This window comes from Hordeum vulgare, chromosome 4H (genome assembly GCF_904849725.1).
Source record: "Hordeum vulgare subsp. vulgare chromosome 4H, MorexV3_pseudomolecules_assembly, whole genome shotgun sequence".
Classification (NCBI taxonomy): domain Eukaryota; kingdom Viridiplantae; phylum Streptophyta; class Magnoliopsida; order Poales; family Poaceae; genus Hordeum; species Hordeum vulgare.
This window is the reverse complement of record NC_058521.1, coordinates 451,185,080-451,193,323: the sequence shown is the minus strand read 5'-3', so window position 1 is coordinate 451,193,323 and position 8,244 is coordinate 451,185,080.

Genomic DNA, 8,244 nt, shown 5'->3' with positions numbered 1-8,244 from the left:
ACAAAAACCACAACGGAGATGTGCAAATTGCTATTTAACCTCTCTCCAAGGACCGCCTCGTTCAAAACCAATTCAACTAAAGTTGAAGAAACCGACACCCGTCAGTCATCTTTATGCAATGAGTTGCATGTCAGTCGATGAAACCAGTCTCTCGTAAGCGTACGAGTAATGTCGGTCCAGGCCGCTTCAATCCAACAAAACCGCCAAATCGAGAAAATTCTAAGGAGGGCAGCAAATCGAACATCAACGTCCACAAAACCTTTTGGGGTCTATTCGAGATAACATCTACGCATGAACCTAGCTAATGATGCCACTATTGGGGAATGTTGCATGGGAAACAAAAAATTCCCTACGCACAGGAAGACCTGTCATGGTGATGTCCATCTACGAGAGGAGATTAGATCTACGTACCCTTGTAGATCGCTAAGCGGGAAGCATTGTGAAACACAGTTGATGTAGTAGTACAACTTCGTGATTCAAATCACCGTCGTCCCACGATCCTTCCCACGATCCGTTCCGATCTAGCACCGAACGGACGGCACCTCCGCCTTCAACACATGTACAGCTCGATGATGATCTCGGCCTTCTTGATCTAGCAAGAGAGACGGAGAAGTAGATGAGTTATCCGGCAGCATGACGGCGCTCCGGTGGTGTTGATGATCCACTCCAGTAGGGCTCCGCCCGAGCTCCGCAGAAATCCGATCTAGAGGTAAAACCTTGACTATCCTTGATCAACTGGCTAGCCAACTAGAGGCTTGCTAGGGACATTGTTTTGTCTATGTATCCACACATGCATCTATGTTTTCATTCAATACAACTATAGCATGGATAATAAACGATTATCTTGAAACAGGAAATATAATAATAACTATTTTATCATTGCCTCTAGGGCATATTTCCAAGAAAAGCCTCTCCGGAGCACGAGAGTAGGGTTGTTATCTCCACCGTGAGAGGCCCGGTCTCTCTAAAATAACAGTGTCATCCATTTGCATCTCGATAGATCATGCTCCTTTATCCCACCCCTTTCTATTGTCGGAATCGTTAACACGACAGTTGGCGCCCACCGTGGGGCATGGCGTCTATCGAACCATGATGCAAATGGTTATTTCTTCAAGCACAGGCGGCAGCAGAGTGATTCCCGCTAGTGCCCTCTATTTGATTAGATCTTCACACTTCCACACATTTTTCATACTGTTCATCCTCATCATGAACAAAGAGTCGCAAACAGAAAGAAAGTAGACATCCATCCGATCACATACAAGGAAAATTATCGAACTTTAGGTTGGTTGACCTTCCATACACGTGAGCTGATCGCCAGAATCGTCGTTCCGGACGTCGCCAGTGTTAGGAAAATAAACCGCGTGTGTGTGCATGCGTAGAGTATGCGTATGTCTAGGTCTAGTACGGACCGTGGTGCATAGCCGCGTCCGTGTGAGTTCGGGTCAGATCAGGTTTGTAGTCGTATGGAGACGGAGTAGCATGCAGCAGGGGCAGCGAAGGACGAGAAGATCGGGCTCACGATCGGGAGACCGGATCGTCAGGAGGCTCCGTGGGCACTACGTCTTGTTAGCTACAAAAGAGGCTGTACGTTGAGTTGGTTAGCAGGCTGGTGAGTCCAGAATAATAGAAAATCTTGGGCATTCGTCGTCCGTGGCGTACGTCGCCTGAAACAAACCAGAGCTCCAGCTTCGTCTACCTCCGTTCCAAAAGAGAGCTGGCTAGGGTTAGCCCCAACAGCCAGTGACGGCAATGGCGGCTTGAAAGCTGGAAGGCAACTACACCTCCACACACGGCCGTCGGTGCCGTCCGCCTCGTTGAACCCCACACACGACCGTCGGCGCCGACCGCTTGTTCATCGCCACGCACGGCTCCGACACCGCCCGCTTTGTTGTATCCATGCGCGGCCTCCGACGCCGGCCGCTTCATCATCACCACACACGGCTCCGACGCCGCCCACTTCGTCATCGCCACGCGCGGCCCCCGCCACGCACGGCTCTGGCGCCGCCCGCTTCGTCGTCGTCACGCACGGCTCCGGCGCTGGCCGCTTCATCGTCGCCACGCATGGCTCCAGCGCCGCCCGCTTCGTCGTCGCCACGTGCGGCCTTCTGCATCGTCCGCTTCATCATCACCATGCATGGCTTCGGCGCCGCCCGCTTCGTCGTCGCCACGCGCGGCCTCCAACGCCGTCCGCATCATCGTCTTCTTCAACTTTGTTGTCGTTGAGCACACACTCGGCCGTCAATGTTGTTCGCCTCGTTGTCGACTCCGGCCTCGTGTTATTGGCTGCTCGGCAGTGACCTTCTCGGTTGAGGCTCAGGACCAACGCGGCAGGCAACGCTCCTTCCTCCGGCGCCGGTTGGCTGCGTTGGTCTCCATGGCGGAGGTGGGCTGTGACAACGATCTACTCGCAACCGATGGACGTTCGGGATTAAAAGAATCACTGCCTCGTAAGTGCATGTCATGGGCCAGTTACCATTTCATTAAGGTAATCACCTCATTAAGCGATCAATTAGGTGAGGATATCCAGCCCCAGTTATCTGTTTAGCCTTAAAGTCAAAGGAGACGCGTTACGTCCACTGCATGCATGCATACGTAACTGTCCAGCCTTAAAGTCTCACAAAAAACATCATTGCATGTATGCGTAACTGTTCAGCTAAAGATCCGTGGCTGTTCGTGGTAATTGTTAGGATCAGTGAGTGGATTTTTCACTCGGCTAGCCAGGAACCAGATTAGTGAGACAACTGATCCTTCACTCGGGCAATTAACATCTAGGTTTACTGGGGTTACTACTATGATTCGTGGTCGTGCCTGTACTTGCTGACTTGTAGGCTCACTCGGTCAAACCCATCACTGAACTGGCTCACCTGTTTGTTTGGACGAATTTTTCTTCCGGATGACTACCGGACTAAGTTGAATTTTGAGCTCAAACTACTAATATACAGCTATACTTTGATGAATATTGCACTCGGACTAATTAATGTGCAGATTTATCGAAGACTAGCTACATCCCTACGAGCGGCCACATCGTCCTCCGAAATTAACTGCCATGCTGCCCCACGTGGCACGAGCTTGACACGATGCGAGCACTCGTCGACGGCCTCGGCAGGGGAGGCACCAACAAGGGCGCTCCTACCTCATGCGTGAGATGTCCCATGAAGCACGTTCCCGCAACGGCTACTCCCTCAGTCAAACACTCGGCGGCCCCGTACATCGCCACTCGGTGAGACACACCATCATCAGTCGGACGTCATGCACGTCGCTACTCGGTAAGACACATCTTCATCAGTCAGCAGCCCCGTGCATCGCCGCTCGGTGGGACACATCTTCATCAGTCGGCTGCCCTGTGGATCACCACTCGGTGAGACATACCTTCATCAATCGTCCGCCCCGCAAGTCACCATTCGATGAGACACGTCTTCATCACTCAACCAACAGCTAAGTCACTCTTTACACACTGTATTCAATTAAATAATCATTTCCGAATTACCGAATGTAAGTAAGTCTCACATGACGTTTACTCGGAGGCCACACCATCGAGTGTACATGTGCACTCGGTTGGTTGTTTATTTTCATGTCGGAACACTTCACTTCCGCTTCATTTGGGTCCACAACTCAAACGAGTTCAGCCGGATCCTTCACTCTTTTATACTCTTCCTGGTTCTGAACTAGCAATCACCTGGCACACCCAGTTGGTGCAAATAGATGTTATTTGGGTGCAAATGTGTGTTATTTACACAAATCATTTCAGTAAACTCATATTACTTTGAGAATTTTTTACGTTGGCTTGTGCTATTTTTCGTACACAGGTTACACCATCATTCGGTCGCCCCGCGCACCGTCACTCGGCTGAGCGCATCTTCATCGCTTGGTCGCCTAGCGCGTCGACATCACTCGGCAGCTCCGCGCATAGCCACTCAGTCGGATGCGTCATCATCACTCGGCCGTCCCGCGTGTCGGCACTCTGCTGGACGCGTTGTCATCACTCGACCACCCCGTGCGCCGTCTCTACTGAACGCTCCATCGACACTCGGCCGCCCCGCGCGTCGTCACTCTATTGAACGCTCCATTGCGACTCAGACACCCCGCGTGTTGTCACTCAACTGGACGCATCGTCATCACTCGACCGCCCCGCGCGCCGTCTCTGCTGAACGCTCCATTGTCACTCGGTCGCCCCGCGTGTCGTCACTATGTTGGACGCGTCGTCATCACTCGACCGCCTCGCGCATCGTCTCTGCTGAACCATCCATCGACACTCGGCCGTCCTGCACACCGTCACTGTGCTGGACGTGTCTTCATCACTCGGCAGCTCCGTGCATCGCCACTCGACAAGACACGCCATCGTCACTCGATCGCCCCGCAAGCCGTCACTCTGCTGGACGCGTCGTCATCGCTCGGTAACTCCGCGCCTCACCACTTGGCGAGACACGTCTTTGTCACTTGGCCGCCCCGTGCAGCGCCATTCAGTCGGACGTGTCTACTTCGCTCGACCGCCCTGCGCGTCGTCAGACAGCTAAGTCATTCTTCATAGACTCATTCAATTAAATAAGTTATTTCCGCATTATCGAGTGGCACGTAAAGTCGCACACGATGTCCACTCGGAAGCCTCGCCACCGAGCGTGCCTCTGCGCTCGGTTGTTTATTTTCATGTCGGAACACTACACTTCTGCTTCATTTGGGTCCAACATTTGAAATGAGTTCAGTCGGATCCTTCACTTTCACAAGTTCAGTCAGATCCTTCACTCTTTTAGGCTCTTGCTGGTTCCGGACTAGCAAGAACCTGGCACACCCAGCGGGTGTCTAGGGGGTGTAATTTACACAAATCATTTCAACAAACATCAAATTACTCCGAGAATTCTTTATGTCAGCTTGTGTTATTTTTCATACTCAGGTTACCCGGACGCCTGTGTGCGCCATTCTCGACGAGATGCTCGACTGGACGCCCCGCGCGCCGTCACTTGGTCGGATACCTCCGCGACAACATTCTCGACTAGGCCTCCCCGGGCGCCGCTACTTCACCGCCTTGTGTGTCGCCACTCAGTGAGACGTATCTACCTCACTCGGATGCCCCGCACATCGCAACTGTGCTCGACGCGTCTACATCACTTGGTTGCCCGCGCATCGGCACTCAACCAGACGCGTCTACTTCACTCGGATGCCTCGCGTATCGCCACTCCGTACGGCCTGTCTTCATCACCCGACCGCCCTACGCGCCGTCGCTTAGCTGGACACATATACAACATAGCGCTCAGTGGGTGAACGGCTTAGTTACGACTCCGTATCGCCTAAGTTTAAAACAACTCCGAATACGGATACACTCCACACTCGGGGACTTAGGTTCGATTCCGTATCGCCTAAGTTAAAAACAACTCCGAGTATGGACATGCTCCACACTCGAAGACTTAGCTGTAATTCCATATCGCCTAAGTAAAAAACAACTCCGAGTACGGACATGCTCCACACTCGAAGACTTAGCTGCGATTCCGTATCGCATAAGTAAAAAACAACTCTGAGTACGTACATGGTCAAAACTCGGGGACTTAGCTGCGATTCCGTATCATGTAAGTTAAGAACAACTCTGAGTACGGACATGCTCCACACTCGGAGACTTAGCTGTGATTCCGTATCGCCTAAGTAAAAAAACAACTCCGAGTACGGACATGCTCCACACTCGGGGGCTTAGCTGCGATTCTGTATCACCTATGTTAAAAACAACTTTGAGTATGGACATGCTCCATACTCGAGGACTTAGCTGCGATTCCGTATCGCCTAAGTTAAAAACAACTTCGAGTATGGACATTCTCCAGGCTCGGGGACTTAGCTGCGATTCCGTATCGCCTAAGTTGAATACAACTCCGAGTACATACAAGCTCCACACTCGGGGGCTTAGCCGCGACTCCGTATCGCCTAAGTTAAAAACAACTCCGAGTACGGACATGCTCCACACTCGGGGACTTAGCTACGATTCCGTATCGCCTAAGTTAAAAACAACTCTGAGTATGGACATGCTCCACACTTGAAGAGTTAGCTGCGATTCCGTATCGCCTAAGTAAAAAACAACTCCGAGTACGGACATGCTCCACACTCGGTGGCTTAGTTGCGATTATGTATCGCCTATGTTAAAAACAACTCTGAGTATGGACACGCTCCACACTCGAGACCTTAGCTGCGACTCCATATCGCCTAAGTTAAAAACAGCCCCGAATACGATCTTCATTCACACTCGGGGGCTTAGCTGCGACTCCGTATCGCCTAAGTTAAAAAATACACTCGGAGACTCGACCTTGATCTAGAAATCATAAGGAAGACTCAACAAATATTCAGCATGACGAGCACTAGAAGACTTAAACCCTCTGCCAGACTCATCTAGTCCAACAGAGGCTCGGGGACTACACCTAGTGGGTGCACTGAGCGTGCCCCCACTGGAAGAGAAATAGAAAAAAGAAACATTCTGCTTGGTCAGGTCCAACAACAACATTCAAGTTCAATAGACTCCAACCGACTACGAGCGATCAGTCAGAGTCTCAGGGGCTACTATTGGGGATACACAAAATGGGTAGGCCCATGAAGGGTCGAAATACCATAATAGTATGGGGTCCACACATGAGGTGGGCCCAGACAAATACATACATACCATCCACTCAGACGACAGTAAACCACTCGGCCATATGTCTCACTCGGATATGCAAAGACCAACAAGGCAGTCGAAGCATCATACTCATAGTAGAGGTTTCGTAGTGGGCTATCATCATGGTATTAATGCCCCACGTTGTAACATAGGAGGTGAGGGGGTGACACACTCTATATAAGCCAGCCCCACCACATAGCTCGGGGGTCAGTTCATTCTTCTCCCTTGGCTCTCTCTAGTCTCAGGACTTAGCTTGGAGATCTGTTCTCCCCTCTCTCTCTCTCTCTCTCTAAAACACCGTGTAACTCCGTGTTCATGACATATATGCAAAGCCTCTCCGGAGCACGAGACGTAGGGATGTTATCTCCACCGTGAGAGGCCTGAACTCGCTAAAATCATCGTGTCACCCATTTTCATCTCGATAGATCATGCTCCTTTATCCCACCCCTTTCTATTGTCGGAATCGTTACCACGACAGTGGTTGAACACCTTATGAAACTGGATGATATTGCTGCCATGTTTACCAATGATTAAAAGATATGCTACTATTATATCCTTAAGCTTTTTTCCTTTCTTGCTGAAAGGCGAGGCTAAGGAATGGTTCCTTTCTCTTGCTCCTGGTTGTATGTGTAGTCCCCAAGATATGCTTTATTACTTCTCTAAAAAATATTTTCCTGCTCATAAGAAACAAGTTACTTTATAGGAAATATTTAACTTTGTGCAAATAAAATAAGAGAATATCCCTCAAGCTTGGGGGAGGCTTCTCCACCTACTTAGAGCTTTGCCTGATTGTCCTCTTGAGAAGAATGAAATTCTTGATATATTTTATAATGGACTAACATGTGCTTCTAGGGATTTCCTAGATAGTTGTGCTGGTTGTGCTTTGAGGAAAAGAACCATTGTACAAGCAGAAGAGTTATTAAATAATATATTGCAAAATGTCGATGATTGGACACTCCCTGAACCACCACCGGAACCTATTCAAAATAAGAGAGGTATTCTGTTCCTCAGCCCTGAAGATATGAAAGAAGCAAAAAGATCTATGAATGATAAAAGTATTAAAATTGAGGATGTCAAAAAGTTACCATCGATTGAAGAAATACATGGACTTGATATCTCGACACAAGTAGTAGAGGCAAACTCTCTTCGTTACTTTACTGAAAATGACATACCTTATGCTAGACTCCAGATCAATGCATGGATGAATTTGATAATTACATTGTTAAGCAAGAGCACTTCAATAACCATGTTAAGATTTAATTGGAAAATAATGCCATGATGATAGATCGCTTATGTGACTTGATGTTTAGAATTGCTAATGATGTGAAAGGTCTAGGTAAACATGCCTCTACGGTTTACACCCAACTATATGAAGTAGCTAAGTCACAAAATGATTTGCTTGCTGAAATGAATAATATTAATGATCACGCTGTTAGATAAATGACTAGAGGAGGTAGGATGACTCAGGAACCTCTTTACCCTGAAGGTCACCCTAATAGAATATAATAGGATTCTGAGAGAATTAATGATGGTACATCTAGTCCCACTAAGAAGAAAAAGAAAAAGAAAAATGATAGGACTTTGCATGCTCCTAGTGAACCTGATATTGAGAAACCTGC